We start from the raw sequence: 27744 nt of genomic DNA, 5'->3' as shown, positions 1-27744 counted from the left end.
AAAATTAAAATTTTTATACAATATTTTACATTGTTACAAAAAACCTAGCTTTAAAAACAAACAGTAAATACCATCCATAAAGCAGTAATAAATGCCACTACATTAGTAATTGCTGTTTTAAACTTTGATAGTAACGCAACAAAACGATAGTCAAACCCCCAATATTCACATCCTTAATATTTTTGTACTCACAAGTGATGGCATCAATTTTTACTACCATCTATATTTTTAATCGATATTCAGAATGTGCAGCCATCGAAGAGGGTTCCACGCCCATAATGATCCTAAAAGATATGGGTTATTTAAAGAGGTTGTAATCATTCCTTGAAGGCCACCAGGGATATTTTTCTGTATTGGGGTTTTGTGCAAGAGTTTGGAATGAGGATAGATGGAGGCAGGAAAAGATGTTTCTTTTTTAACCTTGTCTAGATTTCAGAGAGAACATTTGTTACAATGGTGCGTATTATGATGACGGTCGGACGAGCATCTGACCGACATCATTGCGGGATTGATACTGGCCAACATGTAGTCGGTGGTTCTACCTGCCAAATTACAACCCGACTGCTGGGCAGGCAGTCAGAAACATGCTGTTTTCTATTGCGGCTTGTACAGCAGCCCAAAAGGGGCCGCAGCACTAGCCACAATAGAAATTGGCATGTTTCAAACATCCATGCATGTGTGCCAGGCACAATAAGGTGTCTAGCACAGGGTCCATTGATGTTTGGGGGGAACCATATGTGCCCCCAAAGCCGTATAGCGGAGGCCAACAGGGGTCCATAAAGTCCCGTTCTGTCTACCTGTATATGGCAGTCGGACCGTCATGTTCAGGCAGAGGGAAATGGACATTGTAATCCCTATAGGAGTGCCTGAGCTGGCATTGCCACTAATGGAGGGATTACGGTCCAACCGCTGCCCGGCGGGTAACTTGAGCCTGTCAGAAAAGCTGCGGTCTGTCCCTAGGACAGATACCTCTAACCTCTGAATTGTAATCCAGCGATCGGACCGCTTCTATGGATGCCGGTGGGATCACCACCGAAGGGCGGGAAACATCCTTTACAACGCAACTTTTACCACGCAGTGCCTTTACGACGCAACTTTTACAACGCAAACCATTACAACGCATTGCGCTGGGGGGCGCTCTAGGATAGGGAATAGGTTTAATTTACTATCCAACACCTTCCCTACTATCCACGGGGACTGGAGTAGGAATAGTAAATTAAACTATTCACCATCCAGCGCCCCAAAGCACTATGCGTTGTAAAGGCATGCGTTGTAAAAACAGCGTTGTAAAGGCATGCGTGGTAAAAGCATGCATTGTAATGTCATACATCCCCGAAGGGCTGTTGGTGGCGGTCTCACTGCTATCGTAATGAGGCCCAAAATGAGTAGTGGGCAGCATCTGGTTGATCACTTTAGCTGTACCATGTCAGTATTAAAATAATGGCAGATTGACAAATACAACATAAGACATTTTAAATGTTCTGGAGACCTCACTTAACTTGGCAACAGGAGAAGAGCCATCTAAGGCAAAAAATCTTGCAGCCCATATTCTTCAAATGATTTTGATAACATTGGTTAATTGGCACACTTTGAATGTTTCCCTAATGTGTACACACAATGGTTCAATAGAGGTGGATAGGCATCTCAGAAGTGACTTTGTAAGCCTGCATTTTTAACTAGAAATATATTACAAGTTGAAGAATAGAAAAACTGGACTGGGTCAGCTTCTCTTGTCTAACAAATGATAAAGTGAGACTTCTCTTTCACTCTCCTCTCAGCGACTACACATTGCTCTGTCTTCCTTTTTGTCCATCATCATCTTTCTCTTTTCAACATCTGTCTGTTTGCACCCACTGCTTCACATCATTCTGTGCCCTGTAGTACATATACAGCTCTACACCACCCAGTGCTCTGTGATGCACAACACCCACAGATTACCTCATGCAAAACTTCCTAATGAGGCACATCATCCAGAGCTCCTCAAAGTGCACCATCCTTTGGTGCCACTGCACATCACCCAGTATTCCCTGGGGTGCATCACAGATTTCTCCTCTGAGGTGCAGTCATAGTGCTCTCCGGTACACATTAGCCTGTGCTCACCCGGTGGTCCACATCACCCTTTTGCCCCCTTCAGCATATCATCCAGCACCTCCATATGGACATTATCATGGGACCCCTTCTACCTTTTATTGTATGTTCTTCTAATGTACATCACCCTGTGCCCCTAATGCAAAGGATTATAAATGACTACGGGTAAATGTTCATTGATGCGTGTATATGTTTTGGTATGCAATAGGAGTGGCACAATGCACACCAGTCTTTTCAATCTTTTTATACCATATTACTTTCATCAACTGTTTCAAACTTCTCTCGGCGTGCACACTTGAAACGTGCTCCGCCCAATTGCGCATGCAATTAAGAAAAAACACATGTCGGGACCACTTTTGATCCCGATCAAGCTGCACAGCCGTCCGATATGAATGAATTCAGTCAATCGATTCAACTATAAACCATTTGCTTTAAACCACTTTTAACTTCATATTTTAACTCCTTTTTCATTTTATCAATCCATTTTACTCATTCCTTCGGTTGTTCTTGAATGTTCATAAAACACAGGAGAATTAAGTGTTTTCCATATGTCACAGTTTTTATTTAAAAACCCAATGCATTTCGGGGTGAACCCTTCGTCAGGGGTATCTACAATAAAAACAAACAAAATGCATAAAGAGCCATTAACTGAGTTATCATATTTCTTCAGAGAATACAAAAAAACTCCTTTACCTACTCACTTAATGAAACACTGACATCGTGAAAATGTGTTTAAAGTATTATTAATCTGCAAACTAACCATCCCCAGATATCACAACCCATGTTTAACATCTCATCCCTCCAAGGTCTAACATACCTTAAATCAAGTGCTCTCACAAACCCCAAAGTACTCAAAGCCTCGTATTCACCCATTAGCCTAGGCTCACAGCTTCCTTACCGTGACATGTGTTCATCTTTTTATAAATGAAAGCGACATTTCTGAATTTCAGCTCGTGTTCTGGACCACTGTAGCGTGTCACTCATGTTTCCCAAAGTGTGTAATGGTTTATAGTTGAATCGATTGATTGAACTCATTAATATCGGACGGCTGTGCAGCTTGATCGGGATCAAAAGTGGTCCCGACATGTGTTTTCTCTGTATATGTTTTGGGGCATATTTAAGAACCCATTGCGCTGCAATAGCGTCACTTTTTGTGATGCTCCGGCGGAGCAACATAAAAAATCATATTTATGAAGTCACTCGAAGCCACTTTCCTTGGCTTTGAATCGCCTCATAGATGTTGAGTGAGACAAGGCAGCACAATTCACTGCGTCGCCTTACTCTGCACTAGGATGGCGTTCCAGGGTCACTGCAGTGGGTGTTCCCACGCAACACCCATGGATTTTGGTTTTGATGCTTTCCCAGATTTACAAAACCATTAAACCTTGGGATGCTCCAAAACCTTACACCTCCCCAGGGTAGGCACAAGGAGGAGAAATAACGTTATCTCTCCTTGTTTGTTCCTCTTCCATGTTTGCTGCATTCTACAGCATACAGGGAAAGAGGAAAAACCTCCCAGGGTTGTTTTTGTGCAGAAGATGCCCTTCCTGCACAAAAACACCCCTGCCATCAACACAGGCACCCTTGCACCGTGGTGCAAGAGTGCCTGCATTGGTGCTAGACTGCCGAAATGGCGCCAGATCATGAAGAAAGGACAGGAATGTCCAGTATTGGATAAATACAGTGAATTCCTGCCCTTTCATTTTGTCGTACGACAGTGCAGCAAGCTCCCTTATGCCAAATTCCCATAATTGAGCACTTGATGTCCAGTGCTCCTGAGTGCCAGTATGTCTACTGGACTTGGTGCAAATAGCTCTATGTTTGTATGTCTGTATGTGTGCGCATAAACTATACAAAGATCAATCATGCTGGCTTTGTCAATGTGTGTTTCTATTTTCTATGTCGTCTGTCTTAATTTAATTCACTCAACTCCTCCCACTTTAATTGCACATGAAATAATCTTTGCATACAAATTATATGTGCTTCAGGTTTCTTCTTTTACTGTTAGAATCAATTGAATCACGGCAATCGTGTTATTCAAGAGTGTGTCGTAGAGGACGTGGTCATCATTTCGACTCTATCACACATAATCTGCATATGTCTACTTTCAATGACTCTATGAAGAAAGTTTTTACGCTCATATTTCAACTGTCTCGGAGTAAGGACACTCGAGATAGCAATGGCAGCCTCTTTGCAGGTTACTGACTTACAATTACTGCCCAGGCTATTAAAATTATTGGACATCGCATCAAATGAAATTCAGAAATCGAAATTAGATAATCACACACATTTTTGCCCCTTAGTACATAGGTCTAGAAATCAAATTTTAGTGTACAGACCAGGCGGATCACACAGGAGGTATGGCTAGACTTCTGGGGGTGTACACCTCTTTGACTAACTAATTTCTAGCCTGTCTGGGTGTAAATGTACCTGGGGCAGGGGGAGGGCTTCTTCCTCCTCTGGGAGTCAGACCTGATGCATATTAGAGGTTGTGCAGCATTTGAAGCTAACAGCCTTAACATGCCTCCAGGGCAGGACTGGGAACCAAAACCTGCCCTGGCAAAGTGCTCGGCCGCTCCCCCCCACTGCGGGGGGTTGGGGGTGCCTCCGAGCTCTTTGCCAGGGCCGGTTTTCTGCCAATTTTGTTCCAGGGACGATTTTGCAGCTATGCTGCAAAAACGGCCCAGTAACAAAAACGGCCCACAGGGGCCCAAAACCGGCCCCCAACCGTGCAGCGCACCGGGGTATTGCCCGGTGCCTGCTACGGCCAGTCCGGCCCTGCATACCTCCTCCCTGCCCAATCCTTTGTTCCTGACTTCTGGGAGTGATCACACTGCCTGACAGGAGGCCAGAATCCTGATTTAGCAGCTGCAAACGCTGGAAATGTGGGCTTGCCAGCCACAGAACAAAGAAACAGAGAAGCTGGGGCAATCTGGTGAGCAACTTCTAAGGTAGTCACCTGGGTGCATGCCACACCGCCCTCGACATGAGATTCATGTCATGGGTGAGAAGGCACGTTGTCGCATTTGCCCGAGTGCTAGCCCATGGTATTCTATGGACCGTCTATCACTTACAGTGTCCTTTAATGTAAAGGGCACTATAGGAGCATATAAGCTTGCACATACTGATATAATGCACCCTGCCTCATGGGCTTTAGGAGGCCTTTCTTAGGCGTGACTGACATATATCAGAGATAGTGTGAGAGGTGCGATGCAGCGCCCAGGGCAGCTGACTTCGGAGCACAGGGTTCACGGTTCAATCTCCGGGGGAAGCTCAGCTCAGCACCATGTGACTCTGGGCAATAGCTCACTTAATTTCCACGATGGCCTCCAGTGCCTTGAGACCCATAAGGGTGAGTAGTTTGCGCTTTACAAATATGGATTTATTATTATTTTATAGTGCACTGACTTTGCCACACATGGTTTGGGTAAAGTTGAGTTTGACCAGTTTGCACTGCTCCTGCAGTCTGCAATGGCAGTCCTGCTGTCAGTAGTTTATTTGGGTCACTCATAGTGGCACAAAACAGTACTGCAAGCCCTGGGTACCCCTTACGCTCCAGGCCCTGGGTACCACTGCTACCATATATAATAGGGACTTATAAGGAAGGGTAAAGTTGTCATCTATTGGGATTGCCAATTCACACATAACAGTTTTAGGGAGAGAGCTCGGGCACTGGGCTCTGGGCAGAAGACTCCAATACACTATCAGAGACATAACCATCAGCATTGGAGCAAAAAGTGTGTGTGGGGGGGACAGCAACCAAACAAAAAGGCACTTTCCTACAAATCGGTTTTCGAATACTGCAAGGGACTGGCTGCCATGGTATGTTCTATATCTCATCAGATTAAGCCGCTACTCCAGTTGGGCAAGATTGTCCATGGTGACTGGGTTCATGTGAAGAGGCATGTTAGTAAGTCATGCTTGGAAGAACATTTGAGGGCCCATGCCAGATGATGCTGGTCACCAGCACTGCTGTGAAGTGTACTGGACTGCCCAACTGGATACATTCCTCACACACCAAGAGGATGAGATAAGAAGAGGATGGAGCTTAGCCAACATTCACTAACTCCTCGAGTCCGCCTATGATTGACATTTCTGAGGTATCTGAAGGGGAAGACCAGTCCAATAGTTTGCAGTCTCCCATAACAGAACCCCAAAAGTGTGGAACAACAGTACCATCATCCCAGTCACAACTGAGATGCAAGACCCTGGACTAAAGCTACACTTTCACAGAGGCAGCAAGCGCACATGGCAAACTGATTAAATCTACTTGGATCAGTTGCGCCAGAACCAGAGGGTGACACTGAAGGCAGAGGTTCCACCTCTGTAGGTGAATCAGCTTCATCTGAGCTAGAAATCACAAGTAGATCGAAGATCCGAGCATTGATGAAAGATGCTTGGCCGAATGTAAATGTAAATGTATTGCGATTTATATAGCGCACGTATCACCCGAAGGCATCAAGGCGCTTGCCTTGGGAACCCGTCCTGGTATTCCCCTGTGAGATAACCCCAGCAGGGTATCCACAAGGTGAAAGCCAGGCATCCCGCCGCGAGGGGCCATAGTGGAGATTAAGCAAGCTATTGCCCAGAGTCGCAGAGTGTGAACCCGTGAGTCGAGTAGGCACCGGAACGAGAATTATCGAGTCCGTGGAATTTTTGAGCCCAAGACCCGCCGAGGCGGGGAATTGAACCCTGGTCCAGGACCGATCTCAGCTTCCGGGTCTGCCACCTCTAACCCCTGAGCCACACTTCTCCACAAGACAAAGACTCGATGAAAGAGACTGCTGACAGCTGCTAAAAGGCAAGAGATGGTTAGAGAAGTTAGTGATACTGGAGATGAGAGTCTAGACTTGTCTGTCCTATAATGACCCAGAACATAAAGAAAGGTAAATCTGAAATATTCAGGTCCTAATTGGATGTATTTGCCAGAACCGGCATTGAATCTGACTAATATCTGACTGACATTGAAGAACCTGCTTGAGTCCAAGACAAGATAAAAGGGCTAAATTTGTGTAAACTGTTGACAAAGTCAAAAGGGATGAATAGATAGATAGGGTAATGGTCAGAGGACTGCATGGCCTTAGGCCCAGTCGACACAGAATAAAAATCACTATAGATTTTGGGATAGGGTAGTGACGATAGGGTAGTTGTAGAAGGGCAAATCTCTTCACTTAATAAGAACGATTTGATTGTAGATAACAAGGCGTAGCAATGTTGCAGAATTTTGATTGTATTTTTTTTATATGCCATTTCTGTTTCCATAGTTTGGTAGTTGTTAGATGTCCATCTACTGGAGAGAAATGTTTCCTACCTATAAACAACCCTGACAATTGAACAAGCTGTTATTAAACAAATGCATGATGGTAGAATCTGCCATGTCCCTCATTCTGCAAGTATCTATAGTTATAATGTTTATCTTCAAATATTAGCCGAGTATGTTAAAATTATGCAGGTGGAGGGCTGTTTTGTGTGCTCCTATCTCACAGCTTCTGCAGCTGAAGTAGCTGCATATTTTCATCTTCCTTTATCCTATTTCTTTTCATGTAGCATCTTTCTAAATATATTCTAACAGCAGCACTCTATTAACTTGTTTTATAGTGATTATTAAAGGCCTTTAGAAAATGTACTAATTATGACTGATATATACATGTACTTGTGGTCTACTAAACATGCTTATCATTTTTCTAAGGGGTTTGAGCAAATGATTCAGTGTGAGTATATGATTAAATGATTTATTGCTGTGACTAACATGAGTGTTACTAACCAAAGCATGCATGATTTAACCTGCAAGATCAGTAAGGATGAGAGAATTGTTTTAGACGAACTGAACAAAAGAATAATGCAAGAGGAGCAGAAAGAGAGTGAGAGAATTAAACCAGAATCTAGTAGGGGGAAAGGTAGCAAAAATCCAGAGGATCCACCCCCAGAGCTGAGGTTTGATGTTGCCAAGAAAAGAACATTATGCATGATTAGAAGACAGGAAAGTAATGATACAGTCAAAGTAGTGGGATGCAGCGGATGTGCGCATAGTTAGTTAAATAGGGAATCTTTGCTGAATTAGAGGTAAGTATTAAAAGCATATGCTACATGTGTGGCAAATAAGTTTACTTTCAGCTACTGCCCAAATGGGTAGGTAGTTGCTATGCAGCACTATTCTTCCCTAAGATTTATCACACTAATGAGATAGATCAACAGCTTAAGGCTACATAAAGCAATATCTTTGGAGCACTAATAGCATTGGTCGGAGTTCCAATAAAAGATGTGACGATTAGAAAATTATCAACCCTAGTAGACAGACTTGCCACTAATACAGCAGGGGCGCTAACCATGATTGACAATGAATTGCCTGGTATGAGAGCTATGATAATACAAGATGGGTTTGCTTTAGACATGCTTCTCGCAAAGGAAGGCGGAGTCTGTATGGTAATTCATGCTAGAGAATGTTGCACTTAAATTCCTAGCATAGATAACCAGCTTAACAGTTATGGGGCAAATATTTCAAAATTAACATGAACTAATTGAGTTGGAAGACAGGTGAAAAGATAGGCTCCGTATTTGGGTCTATTAGAAAGGGATTTGCTAAAACAGGTGAAAGGTTGGGGAATATAGGAAGAGGAATACTTACATTGCTTTTGGCACCTCTTTTGGTCACACTAATTGGTATAGCATGTGTACTTCTCCTCCTAAAATCTGTAAAGGAATTTCATCAAACGGTGTGTTAAAATGAGAAATCAAGAAGCAATCAGCAATGAGAGGAATACAGAAATAGAGAATGGATGTGACAATTGAAGAAATGTAGAGCATACTCTATGATATCATGATATCATGAAGGATTTGTAAGGATCCAAAGAAAAGAATCAGAAAAGCTGTGTTGTAATAAAGACATAAAAGTAATGATTTAGAAATCGTCAGGGTTGGGGGGCTGTGAAATCAATTTTTTAATTGCAGTGTTCAATTTACTAGAAACAAGCTTCTACTATCATAAGCCAATTTCATGCTTTTTTTCCATTCTAAATGTGATGTCGTAATACACCATGGGATCACTCTTGCTGTAATAAAGTAATGTGAGATTTACACTGAAAGACTGAGGCTTTGCCAGCCACACTGAACATGATGTACGTAACCAAGGACAACCTGGCTGTCCCACGCTGAATTACGTACTATGCCCGATTCCGATACAGTTAGGATGGCTCCAACCAAGGATCGGAGCCATTCTAATTGCATCGGACCTACCAGTACGGATTCCTTTCCAACCGAGCCATTCTGATGGGCTCGGTCGGAAAGGAATCCAACTCGGTTTTTCTGGATGGCTTCTGATAGGCTCGGAGAGCCCGTCTGCCATCCAGAAACCCTTCAGTACTCCCTCGGCCGGCTCCTTCTGACTGAGAGAGTACGATGGCAGTTTCCCACTTCCTTCCTGTGCCAGCCTTCCGACACAGAAAGGGAGTAGGTAACTGTCTTGGGGACCCCCATTGGTGCTGGGCCGCCGAATGTCAGCCTAGAGGGCACTGATCGTGCACCCATGTTGATCCCTGCACCCCAGTATAGTGTTGTTCGGATAGTACCCTTTCATGCAGGACCTACGCTGTTTACGGATAACATATACTGTGGGCTTGGTGGCAAACTGAGTCTGTACACCCCCACCGTGTCAGCCTATGTTTTCGCATTAGCTACCTCGTAGTGCTACTAGAATCTCGTGCTATCAGAGAGATTAGTATGTGCAACTTTAGAACATAATAACCACAGACTCATGAAAACAATATACTACTTTTCACCCAGTCACTCGTGCTTGCTTGTTTTGTTCTCAGAGAGATACACAGAAGAAACAATCAAGCGTGTTTACAATAGGAATTTATTGTACCGTTGTTCTTCTCAGGGAAAATAAGTGCGCTGTTACAACTTTAATACAGTAGCAGAGATATAGAACCAGCAGTACAGTGAATAGAAAGAAATAGTATTGTTCTAGCATTTTGCACTAGTCATGAACACATACATGAATATGAAATGCATTTATAAAATAAAGTGCGTACTCCTAAGATGCCTGTCTAGATGTACCTAAGTGTACCTAGCATGTGCGTAGGTGCGAAAGAGCCTAAGTCTAAGTGCCTAAGTGTAAGAACCTAAGTCTAAGAGCCAAAAAAACCCTAGGATTAAGTCGAACCCCCATACCTGAATAGTGAGAGTGTGGGACTTCGTCCAGGACTTGGATTGGACACCCAGCAAAGGATCATCAGACCACTGTCAGCTGGAGCAATAGCATGTCGGAGCTGCAGTGTCTCTGGTCAGTGTGTCAGCCTTGAAGTCTTGGTCCCCTCCTGCTTACTGATAGCAAGAGGTGCTGTATTTATACAGTCTATGTGCATATGTTCTACATTGTTTAGTATGAGGATGACGTTGGGGATTAAGCCTTGTGCGTCGATGGGAGAGGTGAAGTGAACCCCATGTAGAGTGTACTCATACATTATTCATATGTGCTATGGATGACGTCTTAGCAATATCGATTGGGAAAAACCCACCCTCGCCATGGAACTAGGTGAAAGGTTTGGCCCTTAATAGTCTACAGTGCTTACAAGGTGTTATGTCCTTACAAGGCAGTCTGTCCTTATTTGGAGTTATGTCCTCATAAGGCTCGTTCATATGAAATGACAGGGAGATGATGTAGGGAAAGTGTACGATATTCCCTAGACCTATATCAGAGTACCAATATGAAATATAACACCCACTCCACCTTATACTCAACAATGATAATACACTTTTGAGATACACATTTATAACGGTGTCAGTGCATACAATTATCAAGTAGTTATTCAAAATGTTTCTAAAAACGTTAACATTTAATTTAAAAACAGTTTAAAAGATGAGGAAATAAATGTTTTATGTGAAAGTATGATATTTGTAGTAAAGCTCCGCAAATCACAGTTCTTAAATGAGTTCGATCACACAAGTTGAACTACTGTAAGTGTACTTAGAAGGCCATGCTTCGGTATAGTAAGTGTCAATTTGGAAAAATTTATTTTTGAAAAAAAAATAGGGAAGGGGAAAGATAAACTGAATTTGTTCCCAGCACTCGGTGAGCCAGATTCTGATTACATGTCCTGTCTGGGAGACATAATATTGTCGTTGCCTGCTATCGCAGGGGACAAACATTGTAGTTCCTCACATAGCACAAGTGTGCATAGATGAAACTCCTCAGTGCTGCCATCGGTTGTTGGTGAGCCAGCCGTTGCTGTTTTCGATACCTCAGTGCCAAGGGTAGAGCTGAAATCCAACAGGTTCAAGGGCACCTGCGGCTCCTCGAGGAATGCATGCTTTAAGATGGGAATACGCTGGGACAGAGTCGAGCATGGGACCGCAGTGGTTCCAACATGGAGTTTAAGTCCGCTGACATCTCCTTTAGAAGTGTCAGGCAGATGTCTACCTCTCATTCTCCTCCGCAAAACAGGCATCGGAAATTAGGTATGATGCAGTCTTCGTAGACTGGTCTGAATGACAGGAACCAAGACGCACTTAGTTCTCGAAGGCGAGGCGCACCCAGATGTTGTACCATGCGCTCGCGGTATTATCTTTCCAGGAGAGCTTTTGCAATCTCGCTGGCGGATGGTCCGTCCATTGCGAAGCAGGTAAACGACAATCAGGATTCCAGCAGGAGGAACAGTGGTAGACCCCCGAAATGCTTCCAAATACGGAGTGTATAAATTTTAGAATAACTCAGAGAATGGTCTAGAAGGTGTTAAGAAATCCCGACCCTATGATTTTAAATAGGTGTACAACACCGCTCATATCTAACATATTTACGATACGACTCACCATTTCTGTGAAATGTCGGGGGCAGTTTGTACGGATCAGCACCTGTATCTCGGTTGAGTTCCTCGCAACTTGAAGTTCAAAGGTTTCTCGTGCAGAGGTCAATGGCACAGTTTGCTGTAAAAGCATGGCTTTCAATCTGCTTAAAGCATCTAACTGTATAAAATAAACATTCAGTGAAGGCCATAGTTGCGCCTACCTGACTCTATTCGTCGGAGTAAATAATACTTGCATACAGCAAGTAAACCTGGTGTTCACTGTGACCAGATAGGCAACGCCCGGGAGCATTCCACAACAACCTTGATCGTTCAGCATCAAGTAACTCCCATTTGAAAGTAACTTGAACACTGGCGTGATCAGGGCAGCTGGAGTTCCTTTCATGTGGCAAGACAGATTGAAACTGAACTATTACAAGCCCCATGCAAAGCGATATCTTGGCACATGAGAGAACCAGTTAAAGCGCTCTTGCAGTTAGCACCACTGAGAAACACTTCTTAATCCCCACTCCGGCATTGAAATCTATATGGTAAATGCCAGGATTTCTTAATGTATTCCTTTACCAAGTTTTCATATTTGCCTGTCTGCCTTTGTTCAAGGCAATAGTGAAACTGAAAGGTCGTGACCGTGAGAGTGATTTGGCCGTGGATTAGCCACTCAGTGGATGGTAACTCAGCCACTGTGAATGGAAGCCTGTCGAGTTTTTCAATTTGCAGCATTGTATATTTTGCTCCCCTTTGTGCCACTTCTATCTGTGTATCAGTTAGATTGTATTCTGAAAACAAAGATGTACTGTTTATAAAACGCCAAGGCACAAAGCCTGCACACAGAGATTGTAGCGTCCAGCTCAATAACATAATAGAATGTAACTGAGATTGGCCGTGTTGTAATATGACTAAATCCTGTTCCAGTATGTCAATGGTAGAAGATACAATGTTGCCCAATGAATATACTCTGGAGGTCAAAGTTGTTAACCCATTATCCACCACAGCTAAAGTTTTTTCTAAGTTTATACTGTATTTTTCCCGTAATCTCTCTGCGGCTTCTTGTTGGGAAATCTTCCAAATTTCTTCATAGGCAGCATAAATGCCTGCATATATGAAACGTTGTTGACGTTGTTGACGTTGTTTCCTAGGTCCTAGTAAAAAGTCTCTAAGATCCATGTCTTGTGAGAGTAAAGATAAGTGTTGTTTGACTTCTGCAAGTGTTGAGATTTCTAGCCATTCCAGGCACAACTTCCCAACACTATAGGATGTTACTACCCCTCGATGTTCTCACTGTACATATTGTGGATCTGGCCTATGCATACTGAGTCCCTCTGTGATGTTTAGGAACCGTTTATAGCATGTGTTCATGTCTAAGGGCCAAACCACCCACTCCTTCCAAATAGGGTCTGATCTATTGTACTTTAGTACGTCATCAATTGTTGCACTTTCCTTTGAAGAAGAATTCTGTCACCCCTGAAACTCAGAGCGTTCAGGTCCTTTATCTTGGCTATTTCAAGACAGGATGTCTGTTGCACAGTATCATTTAAAAAGATCATCTGCTGTGGAATGCAGCATGCTCTAAATAGTGCCTCTGTGCCCTGGATTTGCCAGTTCCTTGAACCCCGAATCGATTTTGAGTCATTTTCGTCTTTCCATAGGTCGAACCCCTGTTCAGACATTTGGGCCATAAAGGAAGCAGAGTAAATCTGTTTGGTGTTTGTCAACATAATTTTCAGAGCTGATTTTGGTAAAACCTGATAATAAAATGAGGCTGGGCCTGTGGTGTTAAACCCTGAAAAGTATGCACTTTTCTGTGAAAACATTTGTGAACTACTTTTTGGTGGTGTTGGGCAATGTTCCCACTGATTGTACTGAAATACACTCCTAGGTAAAATAGATTTGTGATAACAGTACAGTTTGTCATAGTCTGAAGAACTTTCTAACATTTCATTATTAGAGAATGCAGCAGTTTGCTCTAAATCAGACAACATTTTATTTACAGTTTCATTGTCCCAATCATCGGAAAATGTACTGGAAGTAATGAAATCACTTAATGAGATTTTAAATATATGATTAATTTTTAAAAGTTCGATTGGTCCGAATATGTTGAAATCAACCTTGTCCCATACTATACCATCGAGTATAGGAACAGCTGTAATGTTCACTGATTACAAGTCTCTTTGTTCAAGATGTGATGATGAATGTGGCTTTAGTAGGATGTTGACCTTGTTGAAGAAAGTGTCCATTGATAAGTATACTAAAAGTCAATACTAAGCTTAGCCAGAAAAGAAGAAACAATACCCCAGAAATTAACCAGAGATCAATCTAAGATGATACCAGGTATGTCTTTTGAAGAAAGAGAACAAAGTTCTTTAATTCTTGCTTGAATGGTGTTTTGGCTGGCGTCGTTTCTGGCTCGCTTGAATCCAGAGAAAATGAATCAAAGTTAATCAAATAGCCAGAAGCTGTTCGATCAATTGTAGAAATTGCATCAGGATTGGTTGACATTTTATTTTCCTCTCGACGAGGCATGTTGATGTAGACGTCTGTATTCGGACTAATTGCAACTTGTGAATTATTCTGATTTTCAATCTGAATTTCAATGTCTGTTTCAAGTGGAACAAGTTCCATAGCATGGTTGCTTAGTCTTTCATTCCTTACAGGTGGCTCTTCAAACGTGATGAGTCTTTCTGTTTGAACTTCTTGGATTGTAGCTAGAGATGGGCGTCTGCTACAGCGGAGTCCACTAGGCCTACTTTTTAGCATCGACCACATAGTGTAGTTTGATTAAGTCGATTGAGACAAATCTTTTCTCCTTTTTTCCGGCAAGAGGTGGTAGTAGCACAGTTCTTGCCCCGTGTACTGCAAGGACTGGTACAGGTTTTCTGTAAGAGGGTCCAAATTCCTTTCTACCCGCAATTTACTCGCTGACCAGATCCCCGACTTTTGGGATCCAGACAGCTCTTGCCGTGAGTACCTCGACTTCCTCAGCGATTGCCTGCTTTAGATGGACATTGCTTTGTTTTGTCCTGGATTCATTTAGATCCTGCAAAACAGCCACAAACGATCATGGATATCAAATGGTTTTTCATCCGCCACTGCGCCTCCACAATCAAGATCAGGTACCCATATTCATGTCCCAAAGAGGATCTCATATGGAGTGACACCCCTAGAGAGCTTCTCGGCTGGTAGTTTAATACCCGTTGTACCCCATATAGGTGTGTGACCCAAGTTCCTAGCTGTTAAAGATTGCTTTAAATCCCAGTTTTTTTCGAATTTCCCTCGGATGGTACGGAGATGAGAACCGCAATGCTACTGCCCATTCCTTCCATGGCCTCTTTGTAAGCCCGAGAGCTAAACGCAGGGCTCCGGTCAGAGTGTAACATGCTAACTGTGTATGTACCGATAAAGACTCGCAAATCTTTTATAATAGTTCGAGCCTCAGCAGAACGCTGAGGCCATACCCATAGGAATATTGAGCATGAATCCACTGCTACCATGATATACCTGTATGCCCGTCCGTTTGTAAGAGGCCGCAGTGGCCCAAGTACACACATGTGAGTGGTCTGTCTGACTTCAGTAATGGCGTCTGTGCCAGGCGCGCAACGGTGGAGCCTTTCATCTGCTGGAAGATGTCGCATTTCAAGACATAGTCTTTAGTTTGCTTATTTAACCCTGGCCACCAATAGCGCTGTTTCAATAAGTAACTATTAAACCTTGCCTACGATCCATATTTGGTATTAATCTATCCCCCACTCCAGGAATCTGAGCATATGGAATGTTTTGTGCATCTAACTTGTAGGAGTATTTGAGTGGACATTTTTTAGGTACTGCTGTGCTGTCTTTGCGTGATGTGATGACAGCTACCATTATTTCTCCGTCTATTCTCGTTTTTAAACGAGTCAGCGCAGCTACGGAAGCCATGCAAACAGCCCCCTTTGCGGCTTCATCAGCCAATGAATTCCCTTCAATGTGAACGCCATCACGTTGATCACGTTGATGACTCTGTGTATGGATTACGTGAGTCCTCGGTAGTTCAGATTTTAATTCCGCTACCTATTCCCATAACATTTTGTGTTTAAATGTGCCACCTTTTGCATCTTTAAACCCGTTTTGTTCCCAATGCTGTAAATATTCATTGTACGACTGTACACAGTAAAAGGAATCACACATGATTAGTGTGGGGAATTCTCGATCCGTATTTACAAGTGCCAGTATAAGTGCTTTTAATTCTGCCAACTGAGCCATGCAGTCTCCTAGAGATTGCGTTTTTGTGCAGCTAGTGTGAGAAGTTGGCCTGGCATATGCTGTCCACTAGTTATAGTGGGCACCTTGTACCAGTCCAAACAACCCTTATTGATGAATAGGTTTAAGACAACCTTTATTGAAAGCTATCTTAGTGGTAGCTATGGAGAGCAGCCTTCAGGCTAAGTCTTGAAGGAGTGTAAAGCTGCTTGGTTTACCAGATTATAACCTCTTGAATGACTAAATGAAAGGAGAACCACACCAGGTATATATAAAATATATGTATTTATTACTAAACACTCTCTACTGACCTCTTTATGAGATTAGAGAGAAAGATACACAATATCAATACACTAGAACGCAAGTAAATAGCACAATATACAATGGGCCCCAGGAGGAGACCAAACCATATATTAAGAAAGTGGTATAAGAACCACGACTTGACTAGACACATAGAATTGCTGGGACCCTAAGGAACCACCCAAGGTAGTGACACAGGGGACCCACAGGGGTTGCGAGCAGTGTTAAAACACAACGCAAGCTTCATACAATCCTATGGGAAAGTCACGGTTAGAATTTTAAAGATTAGGGACACTTCGGAGTGGACTTGGAGCAAACCCTTTTAGACTTAGAAGGTTCTAAGGCCAGCACCCATGTGAGCACCAAAGTACTCATGTTACCTCACCCAGGGGAGCCGGATGCATAGGTGTCAAATGGTGTCACGAATCGTCACTGTTTTCAATGGCGAGTTACTGCAAAGTGCAGCTGCCGTGGAAAGGAAAAGTGTCCGGTGTGATCCAAGCCTGGAATAGAGCGGTGAAGAACCTGAAAGCAAAGGGGACAGAGTCTGTGTCACTTCAGGGTGACCAGGTACACGGTAGACCAATGCCAACCAATGTCGGGTGTTTCAGGTGCAATGAGGTGAAGCTCGACTCCGCTGCCACGGGGACCAGGAGATGTCGATGGCAATCAGAGTCCACAGACGAGCTGTCCCACGAAGGATGTCGAGTGCTGGGGGGTCGGTGTCCAGATGGGAGACCAACAAGCCATGTCAACAGCAACCCATTTGGTGAGAGTAAAAAGGCTTTGATGTGGACCAGCAAGGTCCTGGTGACTCCCCAAGCGATGGAGAGTCAGGGCACATCTGGAGCAACTATGTAAGGCCATTCAAAGTTACAGTACCCTTCTCAGGGACCCACAAGTTGACAGACAAGTGATTGTGAAGGGACCTCAAGAGGAATCACTAAATACCAGCCCACGGTACACTCGTGGAGTGTAGGCCAGTAATCTTAGGTGGAGTCACTGCTCGGGGTCTGAACTACAAGTAACTCAAAGCTCAGCCTTAGGGATCAACAAAAAGCATACGCTGCTGCAAATGGTCACGGTGTCCAGGGGTTCGGGTTGCATGGTCCCCACAAGGGTTTTGGATCTCAGGTTTGCTGAGAGCATGGTTTGGCCTCAGGGAAGCTTAGAAACCCACCTCCTGTGTTGCAAAGTCTTCGAAGTCCTTCAGGAGCTGCATAGTTGCAAACCAGACAGATGCGTCTTTGGTGCCTGACTTGCAGGGGAGTAACTCCTTCACTCCAAGGGAGATTCTTCGGTGACCCACTAAAGTGTAGATAGCTGAAGTTCTGGGATTCTGTAGCAGAGTTTCATCCAGATACATCTAAAGTCCCGTAGTCAGGTGTTCCTACTTTATACCCAAGGAAGGGGTGGGACAAACTCTGGGGATCCACCTATGAGAGGGTCAGGAATGGGTGGTGGCTACACTCATATCCTTTGTCCAGTTTTGCACCAGAGCAGGGGCTGGGAGCCCCTGCAACCGGTTTGAGCTGGACTATGCACAGGGACACCAAATGTGCCCCAATGCAGACATCAAAGCACTCTTGGAGTGCACCCACCCAGCCCCATTACACTAAAGCCTGGCTGGGAGGTGATTGCACCTCCCTGTGACCGGAAACCTATTGTCCAGCCTCCCCTGCCGGAGTTTCATCCAGCAGCAGGAGGGCAGACCCGTGTCTGCGGCTGGCAGCATCCATATTGTGATGCTAGGGTTCTGTGAAGCTGGTACCGGGTGTACCAGTGAAGTGAGATTTCTCCCTCTAGGAGGATGGAACTGGCGGGGAGGTATGAATCCAAGGTGTTTGATACCAAACACAACATTTTTCCTAACAGCCGTTTTAAAGTTAGCATTTACCACGAGGTTATAATACACTTAAGAGTATATGGTTGGCTCCATCGCAGAACAACCCCGGAGAATGTATTCCTAAGGCTGCAGAGGGGCCCTGCTCATGCATGGGCACCCTCTCACACAAAATCCAGCACCCTGTCTTCAGAATTGAGAAGGCCTGCAATAGGGGTGACTGATAGGTTTATGTGTGCAGTGATATAAGGTAGATATAGGCAACCTATATCTAAGTAAGGGGTGCATACACCACCTTGCACAGGCTGCTGTAGCAGACCTGTTGTGTTATTTTGAATGGTCTCTCAGGGGTGGCATAATACATGCTGCAGCCCCTGAGAGGCCTCTGGGGTACCTATGCCCTGGGTATACAGGATACCATATACTAGGGACTTATAAGGGTAACCCAGAATCCAATCTGTGGTGTACTTAAAGTACAGCAATTATTTTAGGGAGAAAGCAGATAGACTGGGGTCCTGATTACCAGGATCCCAGTCAAACTAAGTTGAAAGCCAGCAAAACACCAGGCAAAAAGTGGGGGTAACCATGCAGTCAGATTCCACCTTCCTACAGCTAGGATGGAACTTGCCATCACGCATGTGACCTTTAATGTTAGCACACTCAGAAAAATATTGCTGCTTACTTCCTATGGCCAGTTGCGCAGATCCGTCAGTATAAATAATATATTTATACAGATCTAGAAGCAAGGCTTCATTTGGTAGAGGATATTCTTGTTCATATTGCAGGAACGCTTGTGTTTTTAAACTTGGATCAAATCTGTATTCAACATCTGTTGCAGTAAGAGAATTAGCCCATTCTATCCATCTTGGATGTAACGCTTTCGCATTTGGGATGTTGGCCTTTGTAACAGCTTCTAAAACCGGTACGACAATAATGCTTTTCCCCTGAGCCAGTGCTCTTTCTCTTGCTACAGCGGTCTGAACTGCTGTTAGGATTTTTTCTGTTGAAGTGAAAAGCATTTCTTCATTTGTGTACAAGTGTGATTTGTAAGCGATTGGTACAGTTTCTCCTTCATTAAAGGTTAAGTAAGTGTACCCACATTGACCCGAGATTATGCGGATCACTAAGTGGCGTACGTTTACGCGAGTTTGGAAGTGTTTGGAAGTGATCATGTCTTCCTGGAGTAAACAAAGATTAGTATGTTCTTGTGTCCAATCTCTGGCTGAAAAGTAAAGTTTTATTAGGTCATAGAAAAGTTTTACCCTTTGTGCGTAATCTAAAATGTATGTCCTGCTGAAATTTAGGAATCCTAGTATTGATTGTAAATGTTTTTATGATTTTGGAGGCTGGAACAGCGCACACTTTTCTGAAAAATTGCTGCCAGACTTTTGCCTTCACTTGACAACTCATATCCCAAAAATAGGACATTGAGGTGGGCTATTTTTGATTTTTTAAAGTTGAATTTGTAGCCCTCTGCGGCAAATCCCATAATAATGGTGCTTTCCCTGGTCAAGTGCCTCTCTAAGTCGTTGTCTGTCAGATAAATATCATCCACATAGGACAACGCTTCTTCATCACATTTTTGAAGTAACTCTGTTACTCTTGCTGAAATTACACCCAGGTTGTTTTTATACCCTTGTGCTAGATGACAGAAGTGTCGTTGAGACCCTAACGCACTGAATGCTGTCAGATACCTGCTTTCAGGAGCAATATTTTGGCAGAATAATCCATTCAAGATATCAAGTGTGGTTTTGTATTTTTTGCGCACATTGTTTTTCATTAATGCAGCACTATGTGCATTTTGAACAGCAAATGTCTTTGTGCATGAGTTTAAATGTCTGTAATCAAGAACTAGACGATATGTATTGTCAGGTTTAGCAACAGGAAAAAAAGAATTGTTCATTGGAGAGGTACATTTTTCAATGACCCCCTAGTACTCAAGTTGATCTAGGATCTCCTTGACCTGTTTTTTAGCTTCTTGCTTTATTGGATATTGCCTCTGAGCATTAGGTGAAACTTTTAACGGGATCACTTGTTAGGTTGAGTTCTCATCCCGTCCTGCGTGATTTTTGTACAATGCTGTATCTTGGGCTATTGCCCACTCCTGCGCATATGCATGTTTAAGGTGAACAGGAACGTAGGTGAAAAATACAGGAAAAACTATACTTTCTCCCCTGGAACACTCCATAACGAATGCAGGCGGCCAATCTTGTTCTGCTAACAGGATGTCATAACCAGATGATACGTTTTTCCAAAAAAGACCTTTTACTTTCCTGGGCTTGTCCCCCTCCATCCGGAGTGTTATTTCATATAACATATGTGGGACGCTCACCCTAGCATCTGGTGTTTCACCGTGATGTAATCATTCAACTTCGCTGTCACCAGAAATTCCTTCAGGTTCAGGCGAGCTAATGTTCCGCACTGTCTAGCATCGTCAGAGCCCTTTCCCCGTTCAGAAGTTGTGTCCTCAGAATTCTGGGCATGTCTGATTTTCAGACTAGCAACTTTTTCTTAAATTGAGGTTTTGGATTTTGCTTATCTTCTTTTTAGAAGTAAAGTCTTGAGCGCGCTGCTTGTCTCTGGACAGTGTGAGCTCCTCTCCATTTTCTGACCGTCCTCCTCTTTCGGAGCCTTTCTTCGAGCCCTGAGAGGAACAAGAGGAACATGTATCAGTATCCTGATACCCGTCAGGTTTCCTAATGCTATCCCTATTCCTAAGGTTAGACCTCTTTTCAGAGAGCTCCTGTTGAGGTGACCTACCTCGGGATTGAGATCTCTTGTCGTTAGAGTTTTCTTTTTTATTATCCCACTTCTTTTGCAGAAGAAGGAGGTGTCTGCTTAGAAGTGTCCTTTTCAGGACTGCCCTGTAGTTGAGGTTTTAAAGCTTTTCCCCCCAAACTATCTCTGCCCAATTCTGAATATGCAGTTTAAATTATTTTGGGTAGTTCAGCCCCCTGTAATTACGGGCCCACCTCCCTCAGGCGTTAGTGGATTGCCACTGATGCTGCCTCCCCTTTAATATTAGCTAGTATTATGGCTGATTCCTCGTCGCAGTTATTTAATAACTTCATCCCTAAGTTTAGGGCTAGTTCTGCTCCATACTCATTTTGTATTTGTCTTAATACATCTGGGATTACTATTCATGAAGGAATACCATAAGTTCTGGTATATATGGCAGCAACAACAGTACCCCAAGAGGTGCCTTCCGCTGTGGTGTAATCCCCATGGGCAAACATGTTGTTAACATTCTGTGTTTTTCAAATGGTATTGTATTTGGGAATACTGCTTCCAACTGGGTTAGTTTCTGAGCCTCCCATGAAGGAATTTGTTCACGTTTTGAGGGCACTTTGGTGGAGAAGTGTGGCTCACTGGTTAGAGGAGGCAGACCTGAAGCAGAGGTCAGACTCAGGACCAGGGTTTAAATCCCGACGCGGCAGGGTCTTGAGCCCAAATATCCACGGACTCGATAATTCTCGTTTCGGTGCCTATTCGAATCACGGGTTCACACTCTGCAGCTCTGGGCATTAGCCTGCTTAATCTCCACTACGGCCCTCCCGCGGCAGGATGCCTGGCTTTCACCTTGGGGATGCCCAGTACGGGTATCTCACAGGGAAAAAAGCTAGGACGGGTTCCCAAGGCAAGCGCCGAGATGCCTACGGCTAATCGAGCGCTATATAAGAACGCATAATAATAATAATAATAACTTTGCCCATTACCAAGTGTAATGTTTGTAGAGTAATTTTAGTACTAGTGCTCTGTGTAGGAGCTGCAATATGTGTAATTACTGTAGGTTGGACCGCTAGTGTCCTTAAGACGAAGTGTTTCATATTTCTGTAGAGTTTTATCAACTCTTTGAGTTGAACAAGTGTTCATCTCCTGGCATTGTGTCAATGTCTGGATGTGGTGCATAGGTCACTGATATCAGCGATGTTGCTCCTGGTCTTCCTAAAGGACCAAGCCTTGCTCTTGTCCTTATGTGGGGTAGGACGCCATTAAACCAGAAAATACGTTCCTGGAAAGTAAGCAGAATCTCAGTCTCCTCAAACAGAGTGTAAGCCGCTGGAACTTCTTCATGGTTGTAATAATCAAAAGTTTTTGTTATAGCATCTCCTTCTGGGAATGTATCTCATTAGTAGAATACCTCTGTTTTGACATCTTCGTGTGCCTCTATCACGAATATTACTACACCTCCTCTGGGCGGTAACCCATGTTTGAATAGTTTTACTGTAAGAGTTTGTCTTACTTTGGGTGCAATATGTATTACATCTGTATCTTCCTCATCATTGGGAAGTGGTTGCTCTAGTGGGTTTAGTTCTCTGTTATCGACAGACATTGTGTTTAAGACACGGAATAACTGTCAAGGAAGTTAAGAAAAGGTTTTATGCACAATTTTGGGAATATTCCTTCAAGTTTGATTAACCAACAGGCAATACATAGCATATCTCGCCTACTCAGCTGTAGCGGAGTTTTTTCCCACCTACTCCAGATGTCTCTGGGTTTTGTAAGTAGAGTTTCTGAGAATAATCATGACTGAGCTACTCAGATTCTACTGTTGAGTAAGTGTGCCATGTATTTACCACGTTGTGCAAACCATGTTTGACACGTTGGGTGCCATTAGATCACGTTGGGCGACATGAAGCGTAGTTCCGATAGTACCCTTTCATGCAGGACCTACGCTGTTTACGGATAACATATACTGTGGGCTTGGTGGCAAACTGAATCTTTACCCCCCCACGAATATGTCAGCCTATGTTTTCATACTAGCTAGCTGGTAGTGCTACTAGAATCTCCTGTTGTCAGAGAGATTAGTTTGTGCAACTTCAGAACATAATAACCTCAGACTCGTGGAAACAATATGCGACTTTTCACCCAATCGCTCGTGCTTGCTTGTTTTGCTCTCAGAGAGATACACAGGAGAAACAGTTGAGCGTGTTTACAATAAGAATTTATTGTACTGTTGTTCTTCTCATGTAAAATAAGTGTGCTGCTACAACTGTAATACAGTAGCAGAGATATAGAACCAGCAGTACCGTGAATAGAAAGAAATAGTATTGTTCTACCATTTTGCACTAGTCATGAACACATACATGAATATGAAATGCATTTATAAAATAAAGTTCGTACTCGTAAGATGCCTGTCTAGATGAATCTAAGTGTACCTATCATGTGCGTAGGTGCGAAAGAGCCTAAGTCTAAGTGCCTAAGTCTAAGAGCCTAAGTCTAAGAGCCAAGAATCCCACTAGGATTTAGTCGAACCCCCATACCTGAATAGTGAGTGTGTGGGACTTTGTCCTGGACTTGGGCTGGACACCCCACAAGGGATCGTCAGACCACTGTCAGCTGGAGCGATAGCATGTCAGAGCTGCAGCGTCTCTGGTCAGTGTGTCGGCCTTGAATTCTTGGTTCCCTCCTGCTTACTGATTACAAGAGGTGCTGTATTTACACAGTCTATGTGGGTATGTTCTCCATTGTTTAGTATGAGGATGACATTGAGAATTAAACCTTGTGCGTTGATGGGAGAGGTGAAGTGGACCTCCTGTAGGGTGTACTCATAAATTATTCATATGTGTTAAGGATGACGTCTTAGCAATATCGATTGGGAAAAACCCACTCTCTGCATGGAACTAGGTGAAAGGTTTAGTCCATAAAAGGTTACAGTCTTTATAAGGCATTATGTCCATACAAGGCAGTCTGTCCTTATTTGGAGTTATGTCCTTATAAGGCTCGTTCATATGAAATGACGGGGAGATGATGTGGGGATAGTGAACAATGTTCCCTAGACCTATTTCAAGGTACCGATATGAAATATAACACCAGGGCAGGCACCTTGGGGTGCCTGCCACGGGGTGCAGGGATGAACTGCACCTCTGCACTTAACTATGCGCGCATGCATTCCATTCGGAATGCATGCTCCCATTGTTTGTTTTTTTTTGTTGTTTTTTTTTTAAAACCTTTATTAGCGTCAAAAGGATATACAAGTCTAGGCCTACAACCAAATCGGCCGGCCTCAATACGTAAAGCAATCAGAAGTTCCAAGGCAAACATTACAGAATCAATCAGCAAGAAGCAAAGGCAATACAATCGTAAAAAGGGGGAATATACCTAGGAACCAGAGGGCCAAGACACAGGAGCAAAAAAGGTTAATTTTATAATATGGGGATAAGGCGTACGACAGGCTCACTTTCAATATAGAGACGTCCGAAGTCCCAGAACCAGCCTCAGCGACAATAAGGGGGTATGGGGCCGCAATACAGGAGAGGCAACACAATTTACACAGGAAGATCGGGATAATTTAGACATAATCGACACTTGAACATTACCATCGTTACATGCCCACCACCCAAACCACAGCTAAGCCAGAACAGAGGGATCGGAGAAACCTTACATCAAAACTAACCCGTCATAGTGACCTCTAGGAAAAAGGAGGGAGGGGGACGGGGGCGAGGAAAAGAGGGGGAAGAGGGGGGAAAGAGGGGGAGGGGAGGAGGACAAAACGGAACAATGAGAAAAAGAAATGAAATACAAAAACGAAAGAAAGAAGACACGCCGACACAGGCGTCCCGTGGCGGGAGTACAGGAGAAAACAGGAGTATCAGCACCAGTGAGGGTACAGCAATCGAGAAGAAAAGCAACCGAACCATAAAAGGAGGGTTAACGACGCCACACACCCCACCCCGAACACACCGCGGGAGGCAGGGACAGACGCGGTATTACTATAAAGAGATACAAAAGGGCCATAGAACCATAAAACAAACAACAAATAGAACCCAACCCACCCATCCCACCCTGCACCCCTGTAGAAGGCTATGGCCTACCCTTCAGACAGCGTGCCTGTCGCCCTAAACCAGACCCCAAAATATAGCAAGAAGGAAAGAGAGAAGAACGAGACAAAAAAAACAAAAAACAGAAATAAAGAAAACAGGAGGGAGGAGCATAAGAACAGAAATCAATATGGTCGGCCGCCGCCCTCCACCCAACCAGACAATCGCAGCAAAAACAGACCAGGACGACACCCCATCAAGCGCCATAAAACTTACAGAGGAGGGGACCACCCACCGCTCTATGGGTACAAACAACTGCGCCACTAAGTCGTATACCCATAATCAACCAGGAGTCGTGCATATCACCCCCATCCCTTCCGAACCACAAATCCCACCCACCACATGACAGTGTAAAATGAGATACTCAATACAAGACCAGCACACAGTCAAAAAAAATGTTGACTACCACGTAGACATGGGGGGTAAATCGGTCCGCAAGTGAGCAAAAGTCCGAGCAGAGAGTTTAAATGCATCAGCAATCGCAGCACGGGTGATGAAGAACAGGAGTTCAGTTTCGCCGCTTGGGAAGGCGAGGGGGTCTCTGTAGTAGACAAAGGCGAAGCCATCGGAGCAGGTGCAGGCGGCAGTCCACCAATATTTCCAGGCATCCGAGCCGAACAGGGCCGCGGCAAAATGTCCAAGTCCCCGGGGTCAGAACCTCGAAAAACAGGGAGCTCCAAAGTCACCGGCACACAAAATGATCTTCGATCAGCGGCAGCAACACTTGCAGCAATCGAGGGGGAAACAAGAGGGCGGCAAGAAGAAATGGCTGCTCAAAATGGCGGCAGATCGTGGCGGACTCACAGGGACATCGGGGGCCAGGGATGCGCGCAGGGATCTCAGAGCTTCCAGGATATCTCTGACCGTAAGCTCACGCTCACCAGACCGGACCCCCGCGCAATTAGGCAACCCAAGCCCGCCGCCACAAGGCGCTTCATGTTTCAGAGGGTCGGCCGCCATTTCGCGAAGTCAGCCCAGTCGCCGCCCTCCGCGACCCCCAAAAAACAGTTCAAAAATGTAGGACTTCACAGAGCTCCGGGGGGTTCCCAGCAATGGCAGCCTTGGTGCCGAAAGGATGTCCGCCCAATGCGGGTCTCCGCCTACACCAGCACCGGCGCCCCCAACAAGCAGAGTCCGGGCGCAGAGGTCCAGGGCCGCCGGTCAGAGCAGCGGCGGGGGGAGGACCCCTTCACAGAATCAGTCCCCGGTGCATCTCACCCACATCAGCCGCGCGGTCACCAGGGCAGGCCCGGATCAGGATCGCCGGGATTTTCGCACAACGGCTCTCATCATTGGTTCACTCTCTCGACCGGGGCCGACAGTCGTCGGACCCCACAGGCTAGGTGCCGGTCTAGGTTCCACGGAGGCCCCGGTCTTGCGGAGGGCACAACTTCGGAGCCGCTGCACGTCGAAACCTCCGGGCCAAATGGTGAGTACAAGCGAGGTGTTCCGTTTCCGATTCTCCGATAATGTGTCGTCTCCGGACAGGATATTATACAGGATAAATAATCAGGCCGGAGGGCTGCGGGAGCCGAGCTAAAAGGCGACCATTACGCTCGCGAGCTTGGCTCCTCCTCCCATGCTCCCATTGTTAAGTATAGGATTGTGACCGAACAGGGTTCGGTTGCATCCTACTTGCAGATCTGGAACCGACGAAAAGAGGTTGTTCGGTTCCAGTTCCTGACAGATGTCTTTCAGACTCCGGTCCGTCCGACATCAGAATCAGCCCTTTAGCATTAAGTCATCTTACCTGAATAGACTCTGAGAACATCGGAATCTAATGTAATAGTATTTTGAGCAAATCTTCAAATGTGTTCTGTAGTAAACTGTATCATATTGCTTGTTTCCCATTGGCGCATAGCCTGGGAACCATTTTCTTGTGCTGTGAATGGGACGTGTTTTCTTTGCCAAGAGAGCTCACCTTTTTCCTACTTTTAGAGGTGAATCAATGCTGGATTTTCTGCAGAACTTACTTATCATTTGTATGCCATTATGCTAACTGATTGATGATTCTACCTATGCATATTTCTTTTATATGCTTTAAGTAAACTTTTAAACTTTTGCCTGTATCTGTCAATCTCAATGATAATAGCACAGCTTTATTTCAGTGTGCTAGAGCCAATAAACTAGAGGCGAGTCCAATCGGAAGCCTCCAAAGTTCGTGTAGGGACTACACCGCTCCCGGTCCGTGTAGTTGGCGTGCACTAGGTAAGCAAAAGAGAGACAGATTTGCGTTCCAGGACATCCCATAAAAGAAATGCTGCTTCCGTGCAGGTTGATTGTGTTGTTGTCATGCATTCAATCATATTATTTCATTGCTCCTGCAATAGATTTTCCCCTGCTTAATTACATAATCTCTGTGTAATTTTTGCAAGGCAAACTTCCAGACATTAGAACAAATTACATTAGAGTAACAAAAATTATGCTCGGGCATAATTTTTGCAATTCGGTATTTGCACTCATTTTTATCCACTGATAAGATAAGGACTTTGGGCCAGATGTAGGTAATCCAAACTTACCGATTCTAAAATACCGAATTTTACTGAATCGGTATTTTAGAATCGGTAAATAGTATGTAGATAAAAAAATCGGTAAAAAATACAGAATTGGTAAAAATCGGAATCGGACATTCGGAATTCACCGAATCGGTATTTACCGA

The sequence above is a fragment of the Lissotriton helveticus genome, chromosome 9 (genome assembly GCF_964261635.1).
Source record: "Lissotriton helveticus chromosome 9, aLisHel1.1, whole genome shotgun sequence".
Lineage (NCBI taxonomy): Eukaryota > Metazoa > Chordata > Amphibia > Caudata > Salamandridae > Lissotriton > Lissotriton helveticus.
This window is presented reverse-complemented; position numbering follows the sequence as displayed.